Raw genomic sequence first — 26,020 nt, 5'->3', positions numbered from 1 at the left:
AGAAAGAGAAAGAAAGAAAGAAAGAAAGAAAGAAAGAAAGAAAGAAAGAAAGAAAGAAAGAAAGAAAGAAAGAAAAGGAGGAGGAAGAGGAGAAGGAGGAGAAGAAGGAGGAGAAGAAGGAGGAGGAGGAGGAGGAGAAGGAAAAAAGGGAAAGGGAAGGGAAGGGAAGGAGGGAGGAAGGAGGGAGGGAGGGAGGGAGGGAGGGAGAGAAGGAGGGAAGGAGGGAAGGAAGGAAGGAAGGAAGGAAGGAAGGAAGGAAGGAAGGAAGGAAGGAAGGAAGGAATCAAACGTAGGTATTAGCAGGTAATTAAAAGCCAAGCGGACTTTGACAAAAAAGATAGAAGAGAAACACCCAGTAATTCTAGTATCTTAAGTCAATCGGATGGCACCAAGTCCCCAACAATGTGAAACAGAAAGTTGCCGCTAAGTGAAGAGATGACTAGTGGAAAGGACAAATGCCAGGGCTACAGGAGGGGCAGACATGATCTGGGGCCTCAAGAAACAGGAACTGTAATACATCATGACACATCCCTGGGTCTATTACTTTGGGAGGGCAAGACAGGAGGATTGCTTGAGGCCAGGAGTTGGAGACCAGCCTGGACAACATAGCAAGACTGCATCTCCACAAAAAATTAAAATATAAGCCAGGCCTGGTGGCTCACACCTGTAGTCCCAGCTACTCAGAAGGCTGAGGCAGGAGGCTCACTTGAGCCCAGGAGATTCATGCTATAGTGAGCTATGATTGCACTACTGCACTCAAGCCTGGGTGACAGAGTGAGACTCTATCTCAAAAAAGATAAATAAATAAATGACACATCTCTAAGGCTCTCTGGATATTCAGTAAAGCCCCAGAGCTTTGGCCTTAAAGAAGGAATTATAAGGTCCCACCAGCTGACTCCAAGACCATCCATTCTTACGAAACTTCACACAAGCCTTGCGTTTTCCATTCAGATTGTTCTGTTAGTGACACATGGGGAACTTTCAGGAACCGAAATCACATCTTTTGAAGTGGGTGAGAATCTAAAAGTGAATAATATACTAGCTGTGAAATTCTTCGAGTTATCTGAAATACATGTGCCATAAACACAACAAAAATGTACTTGAAGTTGAGATCTGAAGGCAGACTGAGGAACAGGGTAAGAGAAGGTATATTCAGAATAAAATTCTACCCATGCCTCCACTTTAGAAGTGTGTTTGGGCCAGGCATGGTGGCTTGTGCCTGAAATCCCAGAGCTTTGGGAGGCCAAGGTAGACAGATCACTTGAGCTCAGGAGTTCAGGATCAGCCTGGGCAACATAGTAAGCCCTCTGCTATACAAAAATTACAAAAATTAGCCGGGTGTGGTGGTACATGTCTGTAGTGTCAGCTACGTGGGAGAATGACCTGGACCTAGGAGGTTGAGACTACAGTGATACAGTGGGCTGTGATCACACTGCTGCACTCCAGCCTGGGTGACAGAGCAAGACTCTGTCAAAAAAAAAAAAAAAAAAAAAAAAGTGTGTTCAGAAATACTAATTGAATTAGTAAGCAATGAACTAATGGATGAGTCATGAGCATAGGGATAAGAACCATAGTTTAGACTTTTCTGAGAAAGGGAAATTTAAGTAGGATTCAATAGCATCCAAAGAGCAGGAGCAACATTTCCTTATTAAAGTGTGATAAGAACCCAGATGGCTCTCAGGTTTTCTCTACATTCTCAGATATTAAAGAAGACTTAAAAGTGAGTTAAGACAATAATTGCTACAAAACATGGGGAAAGACCAGATGATTGACAAAAATCATCCTTAACTTTTTAACCCTATTGATAATACCTCAAGAAACATGGTGTAAATTTATCAACTGTTTTTGTACAAAATATTTCAAGGACACAGAAAAGTGGAAGGAATAAGCTCTGTTAAACCCAACACGTTCCCACGTTCACTTTAGATCTTTCTTGTCTTTTTTAAGAAACAAAGCAAAGAGGTAAAGTAGCTGTGTTTGGTTTTTTTGTTTGGCTTTTTTGTTTGTTTGTGTGTTTTCCCCTAATCCTTGTACATCTCCCTTTCCAGAAATAACCACTTTCCTGAAACTGGTGTTTGTCATTCCAAAACTTTTTTAAAAATTAAATTTTCTTACAGATGTACATACTCATACATCATGAAGTTTTACATCTTTTTCATTTTTTTATAAATAGTGCTGTGCCATACATATCTTTCTATAACTTGCTTTTCTTACTCGATATACTTGGAGGATTTATCCATGCTGATTTATGTAGCTCTAAGTAATTTATTTTAAACGATGTATAGTATGTATTGCACTTTATGAATATACCATACTTTACATCTCCATTTTCCTGATACTATATATTTCAGTCATTTTAAACTTTTTTTTTTATTGTTGCAAACAAGGCTTCCCTGAATATTTCTGTTTCTTTTATTGAGTATATCACTAAGTGCAACTCCAGGGCAGGGGTTCTCAAGCCCGGGTGCACGTTACAGAGTATTTTAAGTGATTTAAGAAAAATACTGCTGCCAGGCCCTACATCAGATTCTGATTTAATTGGTTGAGGGTCTACAGCCTAGAGATAGAAGACAGAATATACACAGAGTTGTAGATTTGGAAATAGCTGGAAATGATACAAGATACAAGAAAAATAAGCCAAGGAAGTGCTATAGGGCCTGGGTCATCAGGGAAGAGCCTCCCACAGAGGTGACATTGAAGCTGAGACTCAATGACCAAGGTAGGGGCCATCAGAAGATCTCAGAGAAAAAGCATCATGCTAGAAGAGACGGTAGGAGGTGGTTTATCCATTTGAGAAACAGGAAGGAAGGAAGTGTGTCTGCCACCTGTCCCTAAATTTGTGGGGCTTGGGCAGGAAGATCAAGGCAGGCCCATAAACCATACATCTAAACATTTAAAAGTCATAAATTAGGCCAGGCATGGTGGCTCACACCTGTAATTCCAGAGTGTCGGGAGGCCAAGGTGGGAGGATTGCTTGAAGCCAGGAGTTTGAGACCAGCTCGACAACAAAGTGAGACCCCATTTCTACAAAAATAAAAATATTAGCCGAGCATGGTGTTACATGCTTGTGGGCCCAGCTATTTGGGAGGCTGAGGCAGAAGCATTGCTTGAGTCCAGCAGTTGGAGACTGCAGTGAACTCTGTTCACATCTCTGCACTCCAGCCGGATGACAGAGGGAGATCCCACCTCTTAAAAAAATGTCATAAGTCAATCAAACTATTAAAGAGCGTGTGTTCTATCTTCCTATTTTAACAAATATGCCAGCATAATGACAAAACTTTTAAATACAGATAAAGTTATAGTTATCTGACAGCAAATCATCAAAATACCAATGATAACTGAATTTATTATTATTGCACATGTCTGGGCTTGCTGTAGGTAGACCAATGATGCTTGAATAAGTAATGAAATACAGGTAAATAATTCATAAATTATTTTCTATTTCTCTAAACTTGTTTTGCTGGATTGATTTCAATAAAATCACTAATTATGTTGTCATAATCAATATTCACACAATTTGTTTTATTAATAGCAATGATCTAAAAGATCAAAAATATAGTTTTACTTAATATATACACCATTTAAATATATCTTCATTAAAAACATGAATTAAAGTTAAAAAATTTAACTACCATTTGTTTCATATGTTTTCCATAAGGTTATTTTTCTTCTAAAATACAAATCGTGATTAATAACAAAATATTTATTTAAAATCACTTAAGAAATGTTAAAGTTTAAACTTTGGAAAGTTTAAATAAATCTCATTAAAGATTTTTATGAATATAAAATAATTTAGAGTTCAAGTGTTGGATCTATGTCTGGTTGCTAAATGTAAGAGTTTGTGCCACTTTTCGTGTTACAGCTAGTCCCCTATTATTTCAAGGCTGAAGTTTTAGTATTATTTAGGTATGGTGGGGGCGACAGTTCAGGAGACAGCTGCCATTGAAAAGAGAGTTTGTTACTCATAGATCCCAAAAGAAGGGGTATGACACGCTATGGGTGTAACATGGAGACACCTGGGTCAGTTAGGAGGCAGAGAGAGTGGGTAAAAATGTGGACAAGAACCTGTATCATGGTCTTCATGGGAAGGAATGGTGGAGGCAAGGTGAGCAGGTTAGGATCTGCTAGTTGACATAATGTCAGCAGGCTCTGGGGACGTCTCATAGGAGTCCCTGTCCACAGCTCCCTGGCACCTGGCACCAGGGTGATTAGGACAGGGGATAGTGGCTCAGAGTATGAGAATCGGGCACAGGAGGTGCTTAGAAATAATTGGCTGGGGCCAGGCACAGTGGCTCACACCTGTAATCCTAGCACTTTGGGAGGCCAAGGTGGGTGCATCACGAGGTCAGGAGTTCGAGACCAGCCTGACCAACATGGTGAAACCCTGTCTCTACTAAAAATACACACACACACAAAATAGCTGGGTGTGGTGGCGGGCACCTATGGTCCCAGCTACTCAGGAGGCTGAGGCAGAAGAATCGCTTGAACCCAGGAGTTGGAGGTCGCAGTGAGCCGAGATTGCGCCACTGCACTCCAGCCTGGGCAACAGAGCGAGACTCCATCTCAAAAAGAAAAAAAAAAAAAAAAAAAAAAAGAAAGAAGAAATAATTAGCTGTTTGCATATAAAAGGTATGCTCATAGGTGAGTTTTTTGCCTTCTCTAGGAATTGGCTAACCCTGGATGGGGGAGAGAAGAGTTCCTCCAAAGTCAACAAGACCCCAAGATGTCAAAGCATGAAAATATAGAAAACAAAAGCATGGATAAAACATGGAGCGAAAAGCATTCATAATCAACACACATACACAAATTTAAGAGTAAGATGAACTGTTTATATTGCAAAATGTTCCTAGGTGACCTCTGTAACTATTGCGAACACCAGTAGTTCACGTGCAGGACCTAAGCCTACATGTCCACGGCCGCAGCTGGCTGGGGCTGAACAGCGGCTACAGCCCCCAGATGGGCACCATCACCCCAGTATTCCAGCCTCCCCCACTCCCTGCCATTGCCAAGGTTGAGGTCTCGCGTTTTTGCCTTTTGCCACCATGGCTTTCCTATCGATTTTCTTAAAGTAAGGAAGACAATGATAGGTATCTTGCATTCACGTTTCTGAGAGTTGATAAAAGAAGCTCCACCAAGAGGCCAAAGCTGTTAATCAGAATGGGAAAGAACTCACTTCTTTGCTAGATGAAAGAATAGTTCTGTATGGTTAGTATTAAAAAAAAGCGTTTGGTATGAAAAAAGTCTGTCAAAAGAATATAATTTAGGAAATCAATATAAAGCAATTCACAGTAAGTTTCACCTGAATCAAGTATGACAAAAAAACTAACAAAATGAAAAACAAAAAAAAGTTCAAGGGGTTTATTTATAGTGTGAGTAAAATAAACAATGCTGCTGGGGAACACAGTTACATATTAAGTGAAAACTTGACCCAGGCATTAAAACCTTTTCGGTTGGTGAGTTTAGAATGAGCATCTACAGAGGTGGCTGGGTATGGGAGAGAAAGAAGCATTTACAAATCTAACCACAGTTGCTTTTGTTCTGAATTCTGATAATGAATCTGATAATTTCAAGGGCAAGTTGCTTAAAAACAGATAAATTATATGGTATTTTCTATTATAGTTGAGGCAAGTACAGATGATAGCTGCCAGTTAGTTGTATTTCTTTGTCTTTTCCATTGAGTTTTGATATGACCAAACGTCTGGACATGGTGCCAGTGACAGCTACACACATCAGGACATGACATGTTGTGTTGTGTTGAGAAGTTTTGGAAAATTTAATGTGAACTTGTCCCAATTAGTAAACTGAACTACAGATAAGGTACGGTCAAGGTCAAAGTTGGACTTGCTACTGTACTTAACTCCAATACGTTAATAGTATGCAAAAGCATTGTATTTAGCTATCTGTTAAATCATTCACTCAGGAATAATAGTTTATTATAAAACTTTAAGAAGGGCAACATGCTGAACACTCTCTGCCCCAGATGTAAAATCAGAGACAGTTTATGCCTATTGGACTCAAAGTGTGGCATGGTGTTATCACACGGAGGTCAGATGATCTGCTTGTGCCAGGTGACAAAGAGATTTGTATCAATTTTTGGCTAAAATAGGCATGTTACTTCAATACAAAGAAAAAAATCTCATCACCTTTCACCAGCAAAGTGTGAACACAGGTTTAGCCTTTTGGGTTGACATTAACACATCCCATGAAATTTTAACTTCCTACAAAGTTGTTCACATGCCATTTTAAAAGAAGTCATACAACTCAGTTTCCCTCTCAAACCAATTTTCTGAAATGCAAGCGAAACACTTCCAAAACTGTAGATCTGAAGACTGAATGGCAAAAGAAAAAAAATTCCAGATTTCAAACTTTATGGAATGCACTCACAGGGTTCAATTCACACTCCGATTTAATGTAATTTGAACAAAAACTACAAATGGAAGTTACTGTACTACACTTCACTGAAAAGTAAATTTTACAATGATGTTAGAAAACCAGAATTTTACAAATAGCTTGAGAGTAGTTACTTTCACAATGAAAACCACTGTGCAAGAATGTATCCACATTTAGAATACCTATATTTGTGAACAGCTGGTTTTCATTATGAAACTGCATAAAACTAAATGTCACTGCCTGTTAAAGGTTTAAGGATGAATTCTGGTTTACACAGAACACAAAACCTGACTTTGTCATGTTTGGACAAAAAAATAAAAAGGAACTGTCATGTTTCTATATTCTAGTCAAAAGCATGATGAATGATAAAACTAAAAATCACAAAGCATAAATCAAAATTGTAATGAATTGCATATTAAACTGTATTACAATATATTTATTATAAGACATATTAAGTACATTTAATTTTAACTTTTAATTTCAAATTGATAACATATTCTCTACTATTACATGTATTTTTTATGACCTTATAATAATACATCTTTAAAAAGAGAGAAAGATTGCCTATATTTCTGGCAGCTTGTTTTTCTTCTACTCAGTTCATTTCACTCATTCATTTCTACATTCCTGGCCCCATAGACACATCACTGTGTGATCCCTGCTGTAGACTGTAAGTTCCTCATGGACAGAGACACAGGCAGTATATGGTTCCACCAGCTTCCCCATTTGCTCTTCAAAGATTCATCAATGACATAACAAAAATTTGTTGGTGTCCTACTATCTATCTGGCACTGTAGCTAGTGCTGCAGTGGCAAAATTGCATAAGACAATTCCTGCGCCAGGAGCTCAGTTTCCAGGTGGAAACAGAGCAAGTATTCAGTAGTCCAAATTGAACTGATTATCTGTCTTGTCCCACAATGCAAAAAAAAAAAAAAAAAAAAAAAAAATTCTAAGTTACAAAATGTATGGATCCAGAAGAGGTTCATTGCAATGTGGAAGGTAATATAACAGCTTATAAAATTCATCCCCAAGAGAAAAATTATTCCTGTCTGCAGGGTTTGATTTGTGAAAGCATCTGGCACAATGGGAAGCATCAAATTTTGCATTCATGATGAGTAAAATTTAAGTCCCTGAAGCTAATTAGTAAATTAGCATATAGGCTCATTCACCTGAGACCCCTCCAAGCCCTTTCCTACGGCTGTGGCATGAAATAAGTTTTCCCCAGGAGACACTATTGAAACATATGTCTAAATAAACATGTCTTTGTCTTCACCGACATCTGAATCTATTTCTCTTTGTCATCACACTTGGAATCCAAAGGACTGCACTTCTAAGCCTGGTACATTCAGCTCAACACAGCCAGTGAACAGCATTTACATTCCCGCCCCCTACCCTACATCAACTTTTCTTTAGGCTGTCTCTTAACATACAGCTGGGCTGCTATCATAGGATATAGGATGGTACCTCTTTCATGACCTAAGGAGTTGCACAAAATTTAAAGACATAGATGAAAATAAAAGATGACGTGGAGGCTTCGAGGTCAAAATGGAAATACAGAAATTAATTGCATGCTTTTTTTCTATTTCAATTTAAGAAAAATTAAAATTCTCATCATTTATTAGCCCAGAAAATACAGTTGTTCTTTGACCTCCTATACTTTTTAGTTATTTGCTAGCATTGTCCTTCTTCTATCACGTTAATCCACATAACTCAGCTGAATTCTAGTATAATTCATGTTATTTTATCAAGTGCCTGTCCTATGCAAGGCCCTGTAGGCAGGAGAGCAGCTAAAAAGGTTTTCCATCAAAGACAGAACGAAGGATGAATGTAATTGATCAAGTGAAAAAGACAATGTATGAAATCCAGGCAGTTCACGAAAGTATGAAACATCATGGTGGACAAAAGGAAAATATAAATTGTTTGGGTGGTTGGGGTAACAGAAAAAGAGCAGATTCCCCATCTGCCTGCGACCTGGGGCTGGATCCAGCAGCCCAGGGGCCCATCACTGCTCAAGGGAAGGTTTGCTTCAGAGTCATCAGGGGATTTAAAACACATGCACGCGCGCACACACACACACACTTTTTCTTTTTATCTGGTCAGCACACAAGGTAATTTATATTCAGTAGGTATGGGGTTGGGACCCAAAAATATTTACTTTTCTAAATGCTTTCCAGGTTTCAGTTCAAGATGGCAGACTGAGAACAGGCATGTGCCTCCCTGAAACTTTACTGAAATCGTAGTAAAGAAGGACTAAATGATTCACCCACAACCATGAAGAGAACAGAAAAATTGCAAGGGGGCCAGAGTCCATAATCTATCACTTAAAGGAAAGGCTGCAGCAGTTGTAAAAACCACAATTTCTGGCAGAGCTACAGGAAGACTTTAAAATTGGTGTTAGCAGGAGTGGGTAATGAGTAATGTGACAAGAAAACTAGGTGATTGGAAGACTGTCTAGGGAACCGCTGAATCCTCCCCTTCCAACTCACGGAGAATAACTGGTAACCCAGCTTCTTCTTCTTTTTAGGCTTTCTTTTACAGCAGATTTAGGTTCACAGCAAAATTAAGCGGAAGGTACAGAGAGTTCCCCGTATCCCCCACCTCCACACGTGCACAGCCTCACCCAGTATTAACATCCCCCACCAAAGGGTACTTTAGTTGCGACTGATGAACCATCATTATTACCCCAAATCGAGAGTTTATATCATGGTTTACTCTTAGTGTGAACGTTGTGCGGGTTGGACAAATGTATAACGGCACGAAGACGCCACCATCTTAGTATCACAAAGAGCGTTTTCAATGCCCTAAAATTCCCCCATGCTCCTCCTAGTCATTCTTCCCCCACCCTAAGCACCACTGCAGCCAAGCTTTTAACCACATAGTAAAGATGTTCTTTGTCTGTTTTTTTTTTCTTTTTTTAAATACTTTGATGTTCTTTGAATGAGGTTTTCCAGAAATCTATGAGGTGCGATTTCTAACCTGATTAACTTCTCCCTGGCTGAGGGCACAGGAAGACAAGCCCTCCCTGCAGTTTTCCCGGAAGTGGGGAAGGAGAATACCCCCACCCTGCTACAAGTACTCCTGAGGCTCAGACCTCACCAGAGACCCAGAGGAAGTACGGAAGAAGATGAGAGCTGAAGTTAATTTCACTCCTGTTGCATGGCAGCCTTGGGACAACTAATGATATACGGCCTTTATGGTGATTACTATCAATCTTATTAGGGTGGCAATAAGAATTTTAATATAGGCCAGGCGCGGTGGCTCAAGCCTGTAATCCCAGCACTTTGGGAGGCCGAGATGGGCGGATCACGAGATCAGAAGATCAAGACCATCCTGGCTGACATGGTGAAACCCTGTCTCTACTAAAAAATACAAAAAACTAGCCGGGCAAGGTGGCGGACGCCTGTAGTCCCAGCTACTCGGGAGGCTGAGGCAGGAGAATGGCGTGAACCTGGGAGGCGGAGCTTGCAGTGAGCTGAGATCCGGCCACTGCACTCCAGCCTGGGCGACAGAGTGAGACTCCAACTCAAAAAAAAAAAAAAAAAAAAAAAAAAAAAAATTTTAATATAGAGCTTCAAAACAACCCAGCCAGGGCTGAGGTTACCCCTTCTCTCCTGTTACTGCAAGCACTGGCAATGGGAATCAAACTTTCCCTCCGAATTATATCTCTCAGTGAAGAAGGTATTCTCTGATAGGTAGAGGGGCAAAAATAAGCCAGAGCTCCCATTTGAAACTTCCATTGACTACCCTTGTTTGTTCCCTGGAGAAGAAAAGAAACCAGCAGGAACATGTGGTTGGTGCTGGTGGAACACAGAACTAGATTTGGCTGGAAAGGAGATGGGGGTCAGGAGTCTTAAACCCAGTGCTCTTGGGAATCCAACCCGTTGTGTGAAACATAACATTAAGAGACTCCAGACCAAGGCAAGTTTTGGAAACTGGTGTGAATCAGTCCTCAGTCACTTGCTGAAAAAGGTCACCTTCTTCAGGGGAGGACACTGCCAAGGACCAGGAATGTTTTCAGAGCTGCATCCAAATGGGCTGAGATACTCCCATCCCACCATGAGGACCTGGACGACGCAGAAGCTCAGTCCTTGGAACTGGGCAAATGTAGCATGCACAATGCCAATCTATCAGGCAGCAAAGCCACAGGTCCATCTGCACATGGCTTCTCAGTATCCCCCCAGTCTAAGGCCCACAGTCCTATATTGGACCCCACTAGATTGTGGGCCCAAATCTGGGAAACTGCCCTGCTTCGAACAGAATGAGTTAGAAAAAAACACCCTTAAAATTCTTTTGCAATCTCACATGGCAGGAGTGAAGAAACAAAAGAACTTTCAATTTGTAGTATTGAGAAATTAGCTTTTGTGGTGTGGGGGAGATTCCCTAATTTTTTATTGAAAAAAAAAAAAGGTTTAATGCACTTGTTTTAATGTCTCTTGCTCTACAATGACGCTTTGTGACTGATTTTCACACAGTGGGTCACTGCAACCTTTAGGTCTTTTCTTTTCCATACTCACACTCAATCAGCCAGTGCTCAAGCTATACCAATGTTACATACAGCTGAGTGTGTGTATGGGAAGGTGGGGCTGGGGGTTAACTACATCCCTTTGCATATGCCTCTAGAGAGTTTAGTTCTGGTAGGTTCTGACCTCTCCTCTGGCCTTTTGAATGGAATCAGTCTGCTGCTCACAAACTTGGCTTTGTTTGACAATGAATAAACCACTCTTCATCCCACAGTCCATTTAGGAAACCAAAACAGCCCTAGACCAGGGTAGACTGGTACAGCACAGCTTTGGCACAATCTCCACCCACCCCTTCTCTCCACAAGGGACCACTGAAAATGCCTCCTGGATTCCCAGCTCCAAGTCATCTTGAGCCATGCAACAAAGAGAAATGGTCATTTTAAAGATTCCTTTCTCCATGTGGATCTGTAATAACATTCCACATGGAGAGGATTTTTGTTTTTGCATTTGCATATTCATTTTCTTTCTCCAGTGTGACTCCCCACGAGCTCTGCACAAATCCTGCCTCAATACACCTTTTGCTTTCAAAGCACCAGGCACACAGCTATTAGTTTTAATGTCTGTTTGTAAAAGTCGGCTCTAAAATTTAAAATTCAATGAAATCTCTCCACATGGTGAGATCACAGTTGTAAAGTAGCCCTTTTATGAATACCAGGGAAATAATAGAATCTTCACTTGCTTTCTGAGGCTGTGGCTGAAGCCGCCGCTGCCTTGGTTACAGCCATGTGGGTTCTCAACAAGCTCTTAATTTGAATGGGCTGTTTATGTTCTGCTTACAGGAGGCAAGCCTAGGTATGAAGTCCACTAACCACAGGAGAGCTGGACTCGGTGAATTACTTTCTTTGCACTGAATATGCTTTATGTGACTAGCTCTCAGCCCACTTACAGCAACAGTGCAAGTGGTAAGTGCTTGTGTTGGTTCTCATTCAAAGGTGGGAATTGAATAATGAGAACACTGGGGGACAGGATGGGGAACATCACACACCGGGGCCGTTGTGGGGTGGGGGGACAGGGAAGGGATAGCATTAGGAGAAATACCTAATGTAAGTGACAAGTTAATGGCTGCAGCAAACCAACATGGCACATGTATACATATGTAACAAACCTCCATGCTGTGCACATGTACCCTAGAACTTAAATATATATAGAGAGAGACAGAAATAAATTGGATCTCCGATATCCCCACCACCTCAAGCAGAGACTGATGAGTCAGTTCTATAGACAGATGCCGTCGTCTCCTCTAAGCACAGGAAGGGGGTCTGTCTGACGGGAATATCTGTCCCTGTGATGCTAAGGGTGCTAGGAGATCACCTGTACACCTGTTTCGGTCAAGCTGTACCCCTGGGTCATTTGCCCAGGGCCCGTATCTGTGGGGTCAGGAGCTTCTGGGTAATTTCAGAGCCTTTTGTGGGATTACCCCTCATATTCATCCCCACTCAATCGTTCACCTGTTGAGAGCTGGGAAGAGAAGAAATGTCACAAGATGGTATTCCTTCTGCTCGTTGACGCTGCCGTCAAAAATTCTCCTTCTCACCCAGAGAGAGAGATGGTAAAGCCAAACAAGGCAGCGATAGCTGCACAATGTCAAACCAGAAATGAAGAAAAGCCAGAAACCGGGGGCCAGCTGGTGGGTTGGAAGCAAGAGGACCACATCCACTGACACCCAGACGTGGGAGGCGGTAAGAAGCATAAGATACAGAAGAGGTAGGATGGTTGTTAAATGGTCTGCAAGTCCTTTGGCAGTCTTCCCACAGAAAGTAGAGTCTAATTTCCCTCTCCCTGAATAGGGATCAATCTAGCGACTTGCTTGTGAGGGATGAGATGCATCAGAAGTGGCCCCCTGTGACTTTCGTGGCTGGCTTTCTGCCTGGCTCTCTCTTGGGACAGGTACCTCTGGAGTCCTGAGCCACCGTGGAGGATGCTGACCACCCAGAAGCTGCCTTGGTACAGAGACCCCCTAGAGTAGCTGTGCCTGAGGGACCCGAGGGGTTCCAGACCCCAGTGTCTTGATCTTCTTAGCCAGATCCCAGGCATGGGGTGTGCAAAACTTCATATGATTCTAATCCCCAGATTCAAGAGGCTGAGGCCGGGTGGGACAGAAACAAACCATTCCCACAGGGCAGTTTCCTAAGAAGCATCAATTAGATCTGTTATTCTAACAAATCCAGGGAACTGAAACTAGGTAAGATATAGAAGCCGTAGGGATGCAGATTTCAGCTTTCTGTAAAAATAAAATAATACAGCAGAAAGAAAACAAATTATATAAAATCAGAGGGGCCAGGTGCAGTAGCTCACATCTATAATCCTAGCACTTTGGGAAGCTGAGGTAGGAGGATCGTCTGAGCCCAGGAGTTGGAGACCAGTCTGGGAAACATAGCAAGACCCCATATCTACAAAATGTATTTAAACAACTTAGCCAGGCATGGTGGTGCACCCTTGTAGGTGTTACTCTGGAGGCTGAGGCAGGCGGCTCACTTGAGCCCGGGAGGTCAAGACTCCAGTGAGCTATGATTGCACTACTGCACTCCAGCCTGGGTGACACAGTAAGACCTAGTGTCAAAAAAACAAAAATGAAGATAAAAATAAAATCATAGGAACAAAACACAGAGCCCCACCTTAGCCACTGGCAAACTGATTGAGTGGTTTGACTTATTTGACCTTCAGTTTCTTATTTATAAAATGATGTTACTGATGATTCTTGCCTCATGGCATTCCGATGATTAAATAAGATAACATACGCTTTGGAAACTTATAAAACTGTAAATTCCTAAAATGTGCAACAATTGTTAATCTTGCTGTAAGAAATTAAAGATCGATGTTCAGAAATTGAGCATTCGTAAGAAAGAGCTTCTCATCGTGAAATCCCACCAACACAGTGTCTTCTGCTTAACGTGTGTCCAGTAAATCAATGAATGAGTGTATTGCCTGGCATGGGTCCATTCTCCCAACAACAGGTGGGATACAAAGCAACCAAATACATCTAGGTGAATGAACCGGTACTGGTCAAGAATAACTGAATTCTTGGCATTCCTCCACGACAGCCTCTCCCCCCACCCTTGCATCTATAGCCATACTCGATCCATGGGCAATATGTGGCTTCTTCAGTCATGGTGGAAACGTGTTACCCAGATCCCCCTTCAAGGAGGGACTTGCTGTGGAGTGTGATCAGTAGACAGCCTCAGACATCAGCTCCTTTAAGGTTCACCTCAGCTGCAAAGGGTGCCCCAACCCGAGGGCATTCCCTTCCAGGGACAGCCTGCATCTGATGACCGGGTGTGAAAAGTTGCCCAGTTCTGCTAAGCACCCTGAATGGCACCACTCACTCCAGAGCTCCCTGAGCCTTTGTTGGGCTGCACGGCACCTGACTTCCTCTGTCCCATCCTGCTTCCTCCCTCCCATCACAGCTATTGATCCCTAGCCAGCATCTTGCATCCCAAACTTGGTCTTAACATTAGCTTCCAAAAAGCAACATTAGTTATTTCAATATTCACCAGCACTGAATAAAGAGCAGATGAGATTTCCTCATCATCTCCCAACTCCAACTGGACAAGGTGAAGACAGAAAAGCATTCTCTTTCTCTCTGCAACAGTGGGGCTTGACATTTTTGTTGAGACATTTTTCTGGATACCCTTTGAGTGCTGGAGTTTTGGGCGGCATGCTTGGAGGAACTAAATTGTGTTATAGTCAGCGTGCTATTCACTCGACTGCCTTTTAGCAATGGAGCGTTCTCTGAGTAGAATTGTCCATTGCCCTGAAGAGTCTCTGACAGTGTCTCTAAAAGTTATATGACTAGTTAAGGAACATGTATTATGTCATATCCCAGCCCTTTCATACATGTAGGTTCATAAGTGTGCATGACAGAAGCAAGTCTTATGATATAGCAGTTATATAAAAGTGCTGATACTTGCTATTCTATTTTGTTCCTTTGCCTTTAATAATGCCTGTTGTGATCTACTAAATTGATTTTATGACCCACTAGGGTCATGTGGTTTTTTTTAATGTGTGTGTGGAAAAATAATAGCTCTATTTCATACTTTTAAGGCAAAATGTGTTGCATATATGTAAACACAATTGGTCCTCTACCTAGTGTTTCTCGTTTTTTTCTTTGATGACTTATAACAAAGAATAAATTTTACACCAAGACCCACTGTACACAGAGAAAAGTTTCATGAAACATTACCTCCCTTGTATACAGAAAACAGTCTCCTATTTGCATTTTTGTTGATTTTATTTTGGAAATGGATAGAGCTCAGTAAGATGATTTCATGATCCATGGTTAGAAAGCATTACTCTAATGTAAATGAAAGAGTCCATCAGGTCAACGTTCTACTCAAGACATATTCAAATCACTTGTACTCTCAGTTGTAATTAAAACTTCTTTTACACATTGATCAAAAAGTGGCATCCTGACCAGGAACAGCAAACCAGGGCTCTCATGGCGGTGACAGGAAAAGGATGGAAGCACACAATAGAAACCCTGACATGACCAACCACAGTGACATGTGCACACACAGAGCTGGAGGCTGGCACTGAAGTGAGTGTGCGCATTGCATGTGGGCATTGTATTTGCAGTCTCTCATCTCTGCCTGGCATATGCACACACAGCTGGAGGCTGGCACTGAGGTGAGTGTGTGCATTGCATGTGGGCACTGAATTTGCAGTCTCTCATCTCTGCCTCCTACAGACCCCTCAGTTCCCTGAGAATGTTTCACAGAAACTGTTTAAACCATGTTTTTAAAAATATATTTCCCTGAGTTAGTTACTTCATACCTCAGCAGTGCCACAAGACATGATAATTTCCTATCAATTTCTTCCATTCCCTCACCCGTATGTTACCACTAGTTGTCTTGCCCAGCAGTTTTAAAAATGTAATGTTTTAGCATTGTACTGGCATGAAAACAGACATATAGACCAATGAAACAGAACAGTGACCTCAAAAATAACACCACACATCTACAACCAGCTGATCTTTGACAAACCAGACAAAAACAAGCAATGGGAAAAGAATTCCCTATTTAATAGTTTAGAACCAGTTGTGAAAACTGGCTAGCCATATGCAGAAAACTGAAATTGGACCCCTTCCTTACACTTTATACAAAAATGTATACATCTTAACTCAAGATGGATTAAAGACTTAAATATAAAACCCGAAACCATAAAAATCCTAGAAGAAAACCCAGGCAATACCCTTCAGGACATAGGCATGGGCAAAGATTTCATGATGACAACACCAAAAGCAATTGCAACAAAAGCTAAAACTGACAAATGGGATCTAATTAAACTAAAGAGCTTCTGCACACCAAAAGAAACTACCATCAGAGTGAACAGGCAACCTACAGAATGGGAGAAAATATTTGCAATCTACTCATCTGACAGAGGTTTAAAATTCAGAATCTACAAGAACTTAAACAAATTTACAAGAAAAAAAAACATCAAAAAGTGGGCAAAGGATATGAACAGACACCTCTCAAAAGAAGACATTTATGTTGTCAACAAACGTATGAAAAAAAGCTCAGCATCACTGATCATTAGAGAAATGCAAACAAAACCACAATGAGATACCATCTCATGTCAGAATGGTGACTATTAAAAAATCAGGAAACAACAGATGCTTGTGAGGCTGTGGAGAAATAGGGACTCTCTTACACTGTTGGTGGGAGTGTAAATTAGTTCAACCACTGTGGAAGACACTATGGTGATTCCTCAAGGATCTAGAACCAGAAATACAAAGTAACACGGGAACAGTAAACCAAACACTGCATGTTTCGAACAATGAGAACATATGGACACAGGGATGGGAACAACACACACCGGAGCCTATTGGTGGGTGGGTGTCAAGGGAAGGGAGAGCACTAGGCAAATACCTAACGCATGTGGGGCTTAAAACCTAGATAACAGGTTGATAGGTATAGCAAACCACCATGGCACATGTATATCTATGTAACAAACCTGCACGTTCTGCACATGTATTCCAGAACTTGAAGTAAAATGAAAAAAAAAAAAAAGTAATGTTTTGCCTCTGTTTTTTCATTGCAAGAAACTTCGATACTCTATGTTTCCATGGCTGATTTTCTCAAAAACGTATGGTTTTCATCTAAACCCAGTGGCCATATTTCTCTAACTTCCCTATTGCTCCCCTGTGTGGCAATGGTGGAGCAGGACTGTGACGTAAGTTCAATGACAAAGGCTTACCACTAAATAAGAGCCTTCCAAAATGATCCCGTGTGTCAATATCCTATGTACACATACAAACTGATGATTTTCAGACCCTTTGCCGTCTATGGTGGATTCAGCCCAAGTAACGTTCATTGTTGACTAAGAGAGGCGGAAAGCATGAGGTTGCAAATGGAGAAGAAGACAGAACTAAGTTTTTCTACTAAGAAGAGTACCATGGGAGAGGAGTAGAGTATGAGCTGGAAGGGAGGGAAAGCTAAAGCCGCCACTGAAAAGGTTGCTCAGAAGAGGATTCATGGGAGAAGATCATCCAAAAGAAGAAAAAGCAGAGAATGTATTCAGATGATTTCTATGAGGTTTTTTTTCCCCTGTGGAATGCAAATATATAATTTTACTCCAATTTCTCTTGAAAGCATCAGTAAGACCAACATTGCTTGCCAGAGCTTGGGTGGTACCTGGGAAGGAACCGAGTCTGATCTCAAGGTAGCATAGAGTGAAGGAAGCCCCCTCACATTTGAGTCTCCAAGAAGACAGTTTCTCTTCTCGTCTTCAGGAGTTAATGGAAAACAGTCAAAAGAATGAAATAAGACAGACTCCAGCCCGTCCAGGACACAGAAAGAGGAAACTGGAACCACACAATGGGTCTTTAGATATGTTCTTTCTCTTTTTTTTCATAAGAGATCACCTTTGAGGTAGGTTTGAACACATGCTCAGGTTTGAACCTATCTCACCTTTGAGATAGGTTTTGAACACTCTCCCTGTCCAGGAGAGACTCTTTCAGAAGTCCATTAATCCACAGTCCAGCAAGCTGATTACTTAAGAAGAGGTTAAAAAAAAAAAAAAAAAAAAAAAGTAACAGGAAAGGAGGGAGAAAAAACACATTGGAGGGAGGAAGGGGAAGAAGGGATAGAAAATCTGTCTGCTAAATTTATTATTTTAGCTTGCATTTTGGTGAGAATATGTACATTAATGGCCCATCTGCTGAGAAAATCCACCAGAGATTTTCAGTGATTCAAAGTGATGATAGGACTCACATTTCCACTTCCTTCCAGCTGCAGAGAAGGAGCCCACTTCTAAGAGAAAAATCAATGACCTGCCTTGGTTGCCTGGTGAACCAACTCTCATTTTCTAAGAGCTGAGGATAAAAATCGCACCTCTAGGCATTAAGCCTTGGAGCACACACCTGTGCACGAAACTTCTTCTGGACAAGGCCTTAGAGAACTCAGATCAGCTCCCACAGCTACTCTTCAGTGACCAAAGGGCCTCGACAAAATCACTTCCTTTCCTCCTGCCACGCTTTCCCCAACTTTAACACCAAGATCATCTTTTACCCTCCTTTCTCAGAGGGAAACTGTTCAGTCCTCTGCTTTAAATTTAACCCTTTGTCTTCATTTTAACCAAATACCTTCACTTTATCTTGACAAAACTCATGGCCCATATAGTTCCTCAGTTCTTGTTCTCCCAAAACGCTCATCATTGCTTAATACATGTAGACACTCATGCTGCCTTCACTTCCATCAATCAAACTACCCTACCCGGCCCTGACTTTTCTCCTGCCTGTTTCAGTGCTCAGTTCCATTTTCTATTTCTTTTCTTCATCCTGACCCCAAACCCTGGGGATCCCCAGAAGCTTTGTCTTTGACTTCTCATTCCCTTTCTTTAAACTCTTGCCCTGTATCTTACCATTGCTGTAACCATCACCTGTGACTAGAAAGTCATCAAATTCTTAACTCCAGGCCTAGGATGTCATCACCAGACACACAACTCACCGCAAAGGCATTTACTTCTGTTTGCCTGTTCCGTGGTTACCCTGCATGTAACATGTCTCACAACCTGTGAACACCCCCAAATGCAAATAAATCATTCCTTCCTCCTTCTTTATCCCTACTAATGACATCACCTGTCCTCTCTGAATCACAAGTAGCCAGACGAATCACCAAACCCTGCACATTTTTAGTTTATCCTGCCTCCCCCACCACCCACAGGGATCCATCCTTTTCCTTTCTATGCTATCTCCTTAGGCCACACCATCATCTCACATCCCTCCATGCTAATGCAACTGCCATTTGGAATGATTCCCAGCCTTCAGCCATCTTTCTATCTGACAAATCTTCTTAAAACTCTCTTCTTTTACACAAAAGGCCTAATGAAGAAAGAGCCTCTGGATTAAACAGATATGCTCGTGCTGCTGGTGGTAGTGGTGAACAGCATCTTCAAAGAAGAGCAGGACGTGGTCTGAGTCCTAAGGCCTATAGCTTGGAAGATAAAATGCACAAGGACAATCACTGGGACCACAATCCAGCCCGCGCAGAGCAGAGCTCACCTCCGTGCCCCACACTAGCCCTTTCCTATTTCAACTCTCCCATATTCAGAACCTTCCTCCTTTGCCCTTCTCCCTCATGGAGCCTTTCTCCATCACTTTAGTGCTTTCTCTGAAATCCTTCAGCATTTATTTCCTTCAGGTAATCAAATATTGTTCCACATATCTGGACATTTAATTCTTTCTGTTGAGTATGTCTTTGAGCACTTTCCCTCCAGTCATAGAGGAATAATTTTCTCTGCATTCTTCCAGAAAAAAATGTTAGTTGGGACAACCAAATAATAAATAATTGAAGGGCAAGAATCATGTCTCACAACGCTCTCGTTGTCCCAACATCCCAGTAAAGAACCATGCATACAAATGTCAATTGGAGACATTTATTCAACATTTATTGAACAACTACTTTGTTCTAGGCTCTATTCTAGGTAATAAAATACAATGAACAAATTAAACCAAATTCCCGCCTCCCCAAGCTTGATTTTCCAGTGGGGCAGAAGAAATGGAATGAAAGAGAAACAGCTGAAATAGATAATAATATGTTGCAAAATAACACATTATTATTTCGTATGTTTTAATGCATATTTCTAATTATTATAAGTTATTATAAAATAATACCAAATAAGAAAAGAATGAACACAAAATTAGTTAATTCTATGATATATTAGAAATTGATAAAGCAGTAGAGAAACACGAAGCACGGCAGGGCGGTAGAGAATACAAGTTGCAGAGTGAGGAGCAATTATAAATTAGGTAGTTAGGGAAGGTCTCTGCAAAAGTATTAGGTTGGTGCAAAAGTCATGGCAGTTTTTGCATTGTTGGAATTTGCTGTTTGATATTGGAATACATTCTTAAATGTGGTTATGTTATACATAATTTTAGTGGACATTTCTTGCTTTATTATTATGATTATTTTTTGGCTAATGACTTATTGCTTGCTGTTTATTTTAGACTATGGAAATGACAGTAGCAAAAAGCAAATTCGAGCAATTTTCTTGAGTTCAAAGCAGGTTGTAAAGCAGTGGAGACAACTCCCAGCATCAACAACACATTTAGCCTGGCCCAGGACCTGCTAACAAATGTACAGTGCAGTGATGGTTCAAGAAGTCTTGCAAAGGAGATGAAATCCTTGAAGATGAGAAGCATAGTGCCAGGGCATCAGAAGTTGACAAAGACCAGTTGAGAGCAACCATTGAAGCTGATCCTCTTACAACTACACAAGAAGTTCCCAAAGAACTCAACATCAACTATTCTATGGTTATTCAGCATTTGAAGCAAACTGGAAAGGTGAAAAAGCTCAATAAGTGGATGCCTCATGAGCTGACTGAAAATAATAAAAAAAAATTTGTTTTGAAGTGTTGTCTTCTCCTATTCTATGCAAAAACAGTGAACCATGTCTTGATTGTATTGTGACATGCAACGAAAAGTGGACTTCATATGACTACCAGTGACAACCAGCTCAGTGGTTGAACCAAGAAGCTCCAAAGCACTTCCCAATGACAAACTTGCATCAAAAAAAAGTCATGGTCACTGTTTGGTGGTCTCTTGCTGGACTAATTCACTACAGTTTTCTGAATCCTAGAGGAACGATTACATCTGAGAAGTATGCTCAGCAAACCTATGAGATGCACTGAAAACTACAACACCTATAGCTGGCATTGTTGAGCCAGCATTGGTCAACAGAAAGGGCCCAATTCTTGACAATGATGCCCAATCACACATCACACAACCAACACTTCAAATGTTGAATGAATTGGGCTACAAAGTTTTGCCTCATCTGCTATATTCTCCTGATCTCTTGCCAACTGACTACCACTTCCTCAACAATCTGGACAACTTTTTGCAGGGAAAAGGCTCCTACAACCAGCAGGATGCAGAAAAGGGTTTCCAAGAGTTCATCAAATCCCAAAGCACAGATTTTTTTTTTTTGAGACGGAGTCTCGCTCTGTCGCCCAGGCTGGAGTGCAGTGGCACAATCTCGGCTTACTGCAAGCTCCACCTCCCGGGTTCACGCCATTCTCCTGACTCAGCCTCCCGAGTAGCTGGGACTACAGGCGCCCGCCACCACGCCCAGCTACTTTTTTGTATTTTTTAGTAGAGATGGGGTTTCACCGCCAAAGCACAGATTTTTACACTACAGGGATAAACTTATCGCATTGGCAAAAACGTGTTGATTATAATGGTTCCTATTTTGATTAACAAAGATGTGTTTGAACCTAGTTATAATGATTTAAAATTCATGGTCTGAAACCACAGTTTCTTTTGCACCAACCTAATAACACCTGAGCCATTTCTGGAAGGAGGTGAGGGAATGAGGCATGTTGCTCTTTGGGTAAGGAACATGCTACATAGTGGGAACAACATGTGCAAAGACCCTGAGACGGGACCAAGTTTAGAATATTCTAGAAAGTGCAAAGAAGCTACTTTAGGAACATTGGCTTTTATTCCAAATGAGATTATGAATCACTGGAGTTTTCACTGGAGTAGTAAATAATTTTGATCACCCCAGCTGCTGTGAGGTTAGATAACGTGCAGGCAAGTGCAGAGGCAGGGGGACTAGTTAGAAGAACTTGTAATCCAATGCAAAGGTGACCACAGCTCAGACCAAGGAGGAGGTGGTAGAGAGGAGAAGGGGTCAGACTCTGGTTACATTCTGAAGGTAAAGCCAGTGGGATTTGCTGGTGGATTGATTGTGGAGTGGGAGGAAAGGGGCAGAGTCAAGGATGACTCCAAGATTTCTGACCTGGGCAAGTGAAAGAATAGAATTGAGAATTGTTCTTAACTGGGTCAAAGAAAAGTGGAGCATGCACAAATTTAAGGTAGAAGATTGACATATTATTTAACGTTCTCCAGAGAGATAGAAACAATTGTGTCTGTGTGTGTGTGTATGTGTCTGTGTGTGTACAGAGAAAGCTCTTTATTTTGAAGGAAGTGGCTTGATTATGGAGACTGGCAAGTCCAGAATCTTCAGGGTGAGCCTGCAGGCTGGAGACCCTGGAAGAGGCACACTGCAGGTCAAGTCTGAAGACCATCTGCTGCAGAACTCCTTCTTGCTCAGGGAAGGTCGGGTTTTGTTTTAGTCAGGCCTTCAATTGATTGGACGAGGCTCTCCCACAGGAAGGGAGGGTAATCCACTTTTCTCACTCTGCCCATTTACATGTTAATCACCTTCAAAAACATTTGCAGAAATATCCAGAATAATGTTTGACCACATATCTAGGCACTGGCCAGCCAAGATGACACAAAACAAACCATTGCAACTGGGGATTTAGTTTTGGAAATGTTACGCGAGATGAATATTGACTGTAAGTGGAGGTGTTAGATAGAAAGTTGGATATAAGAGTGTAGAAGCCAACAGAGTGAATCAGGCTACAGATATAAGTTTGTGAATCATCAGTAAACGACTTTAAAGCCAGGCCTGGAAGACACCATCAAAGGAGTGAGTGATAGAAGAACACTCCGAGGACTGAGCGGGGCATTTCAACACTGAGATGACTGAGAGAAGAGCAGCAGCCAAGCGAAGAAGATGAAGAAAAAGCAGCCCGTGAGGCAAACAGAAGAAACGCATATGATAATTACATACACTGTATCATATTGAGTGAATATACACAAATCAAATACATAATGAGTAAATAAGCACACACCAATAAATTAGAATCCATTCATATATTTAATAGATAGTATCACATTTGATCATGAAAAAGAGAAGTTCATTGCAAAAAACAAACAATTATGGTTTTATCTGAAACACAGTGACCTAAAGGGAACTGTATACATTTAATAACTCATGGAGAGAAATATCACCTGCCCTCTAAAAAGAAAGAAAATAAAATCAAAAAAGAGTTTCAGTTACTTGCCTGGAGAAGCAAGGAAAAGTAACTCATTTGAATAAACTTGATTTTCTTAGTGGAATCTACTTGTTTCTTAAAGGACCTAAATGTCATTTTTCTTTCTCAGACAAATGTGTCTTTAAATCCCCATTTTCGCTGCTGCCCGAGTCTTTTCTGTGATAAAGTAACTACATTGAAACACTCTGTTCTAAATGTAACACCTCCTTGCAAAGCTTCTCTCCTTTCTTTGGCACCAATAAAGGGTAACAGAACTCTGGAAATGCGCTGTTGAGAGCAAGCTGCTGTTTTGCTCCTTCCTTTATGGGTGATAAGGAAATATCTTCTTATGTCAGTAATTTTGATAGCATAGACCAGATCTCAGCCAACATTTTCTGTAAAGGTAAATATTTTAAGTTTTACAGGCCATACGGCCTCTTCCTCAACTGCCCAACTCTGCTCTTAAAGTATGAAAACAGCATACCTAAACAAGTGAGCATGGCAGTGTTCCAATAAAACTTAATTTACAAAAGCAAGCCACAGACCAGAGTTGGGTCTCGTCCTTATAGTTTGCTGACCCCTTGCATCGACCATAGACCAGTCTTTCTAATCATTAGTCACCTATTTGCCCTGGAGGAACAATTCCAATACCATAAAAACTCTTTGATATAACAAGCATCACACAATGGTGGAGAAGCAGAATAAATGTATCTGTTGCTTCATGGCTATTGTTGTGGATATTTGATTTTTCTTAATGAAGAATAGCCGTATTTGAATGTGATACATAAGGCAGCAACATTGAGAAAAATTTGTGGAACTCATAAATCGCTCAACTCCCCGAGGGTTTCTCTGGGTATGCTATAGACAGGACTATCAAATAGCAAAATGGGAAATTACATTACCTGTTACGTAATATTAGAACCTCTTGTCCAGTGACATGGGTGGCTCTTCTGCATATATTTTCTTGGCATTAATCTGAAAAGGCTGGGAGGAAAAAGAAACTTGAATTTGAATTTGACACCCTCTTGTGTCTGTCATTAAATTTCTAGGTAAAGTCTGACTTCTCAAAAGTGTAACTCCATTTAACTTAGTCACAGTTTCATAAAACCTTCTCTTTAATTTCACAGGTTTCTATGTCTCTTTCAAGACGAAGATTCAAAGAAAGATTTTCTGTGTATGGTAGTTTTGATATAAAGAACCCATTAGCAAACCTGAAATGTGTAAATTACATGGAAGGCTCTAAGATGTGCCTTAAATTGTAAGGGCAGACTACCTTCTCCCAGGAGGTTAATGGAGAAAGGAGGTGCTTGTTTCAACAAAGAGTTGAAAATAATACCCTGTAAATCACCTTTGTAATCAAAAGATGGACTGCCTTTAATTGCAGATGTGTGTTACGATATGAGTGGCTAGAAAACAACTTTATTCTTCCTTTATGGCATTTCCCTTGGCAAATAGAATTAAAATGAAGCCCCGAATATATCCAGCATAACATTCCTCAGTGCTCACTAACTCATCTGCTTCAATTCAGGATGGATATGATAACAATCATTTTCATAATGCCTGTGGGTGCTTTATTAATATTTTATAATAAAATTATCATCATCTTATACAAACTTCACTCTATAATGTGTTAAAAATGGGATCAGAGACTTGCAAATGAAATGAAAGCAATGGTAAAATTTAAAACATCATTTTCCATTGCAGTTTTTCTATTTTTTTCCTCCATAAAAAATGTTTGAGTCACAGCTTTACCAATGCTGTAGATGTCACTATCTTGAAATCTCCACTATCTAGTTTATTAATACTCATCAGTGGTCTATATTAATCTCAGCTAAAGGTGTTTTTCCTAGGGAGCCCAACGTACCACTATTTTTATTTTGCCAGAGCAGTTCCACTAAATTGTAACATGTAATGTATGTCATAACCTTTTGTCTGTTGTTAGAAAATCAACACATGAAATTTACAAGGTTATTTCTCCATTTTCAGGTAAAAAGGAAGAACAAAAGAGGTGCTCTTATTGATTAGCGCACCCAGGGCTTTCATATACGCATCTCATTGAATCCTCAATCAGTTGAGGTAGACGCTATTACCCCATTTTACAGAGGGGAACAGCTGGGTTTCACAAAGACTAACTTGCCCACAGTTACACCTTTTGTAAGTGGAGGACTGAGCCCACATTTCTTTGATTTCAAATGATGTGGGATAAGTTAGGTACATAAGGTGAATATTTTTTAAAAAATTAAGTTTGACACCATTAAACTGTAAGGAATAAGTCTTTGAGATTTTAAAAAGAAAGTACATACACACAAGAAATCTTTACATAGACATAACCATTTGACCAAAATATAGAATCCTCCTTAAGCATCTTCCAGTATGTCTCAAGGTGAATCAGGTAGAAAGGTACATTTCTCTCTCTTCTTGAGGAGGTTGGACTGTTGATTACCTATTTCCCCGGGCTGAATTAGGAGGAAAGTTGAAAGATGGACTTTTTAGCAAGGGCCTGAGGCTCTAGAACTGTCCAACTTGCCTCCTAATTTCCCATTGAAATTTGGCATTAAGGAGACGTTAACCTTGGCAATAATATAATATTCTCCAACTCAATAGCTGTAGCCCCACAGAAAAAGACAGTGGTTGTTACTGTTCTAATCAGTATGGAATTTATTAACCTTAATTAAGACTTCAAGTGTAGTTTGCAACCTTTAGAAATGATTAGGCCTTCACTGAACAAGCAGCCATAGTGACGAGTTGTGCTACCGTTGGTCTTCTCCAAAGCTACTATGCAACGTACAACA

General features: G+C 40.7%; 1 long non-coding RNA gene across 2 annotated transcripts in view; it reads right to left on the bottom strand.

Annotated features, from left to right (window-relative positions):
* LOC111554856 overlaps positions 1 to 26,020 on the bottom strand; it is a 65,197-nt gene that overhangs the window by 16,823 nt on the left and 22,354 nt on the right. Inside the window, exons 2-3 of one of the 2 annotated variants that reach the window (XR_002735353.1) lie at positions 24,131 to 24,212; positions 23,384 to 23,623 (exon numbers count right to left, since the gene is read on the bottom strand). This is a non-coding gene — a long non-coding RNA (uncharacterized LOC111554856). Of the gene's footprint in view, positions 1 to 23,383; positions 23,624 to 24,130; positions 24,213 to 26,020 lie in introns of those variants that run through there. The other variant, XR_002735354.1, reaches the window with a different exon arrangement.

The sequence above is a fragment of the Piliocolobus tephrosceles genome, chromosome 9 (assembly GCF_002776525.5).
Source record: "Piliocolobus tephrosceles isolate RC106 chromosome 9, ASM277652v3, whole genome shotgun sequence".
Classification (NCBI taxonomy): Eukaryota; Metazoa; Chordata; class Mammalia; order Primates; family Cercopithecidae; genus Piliocolobus; species Piliocolobus tephrosceles.
This window is presented reverse-complemented; position numbering and strand designations above follow the sequence as displayed.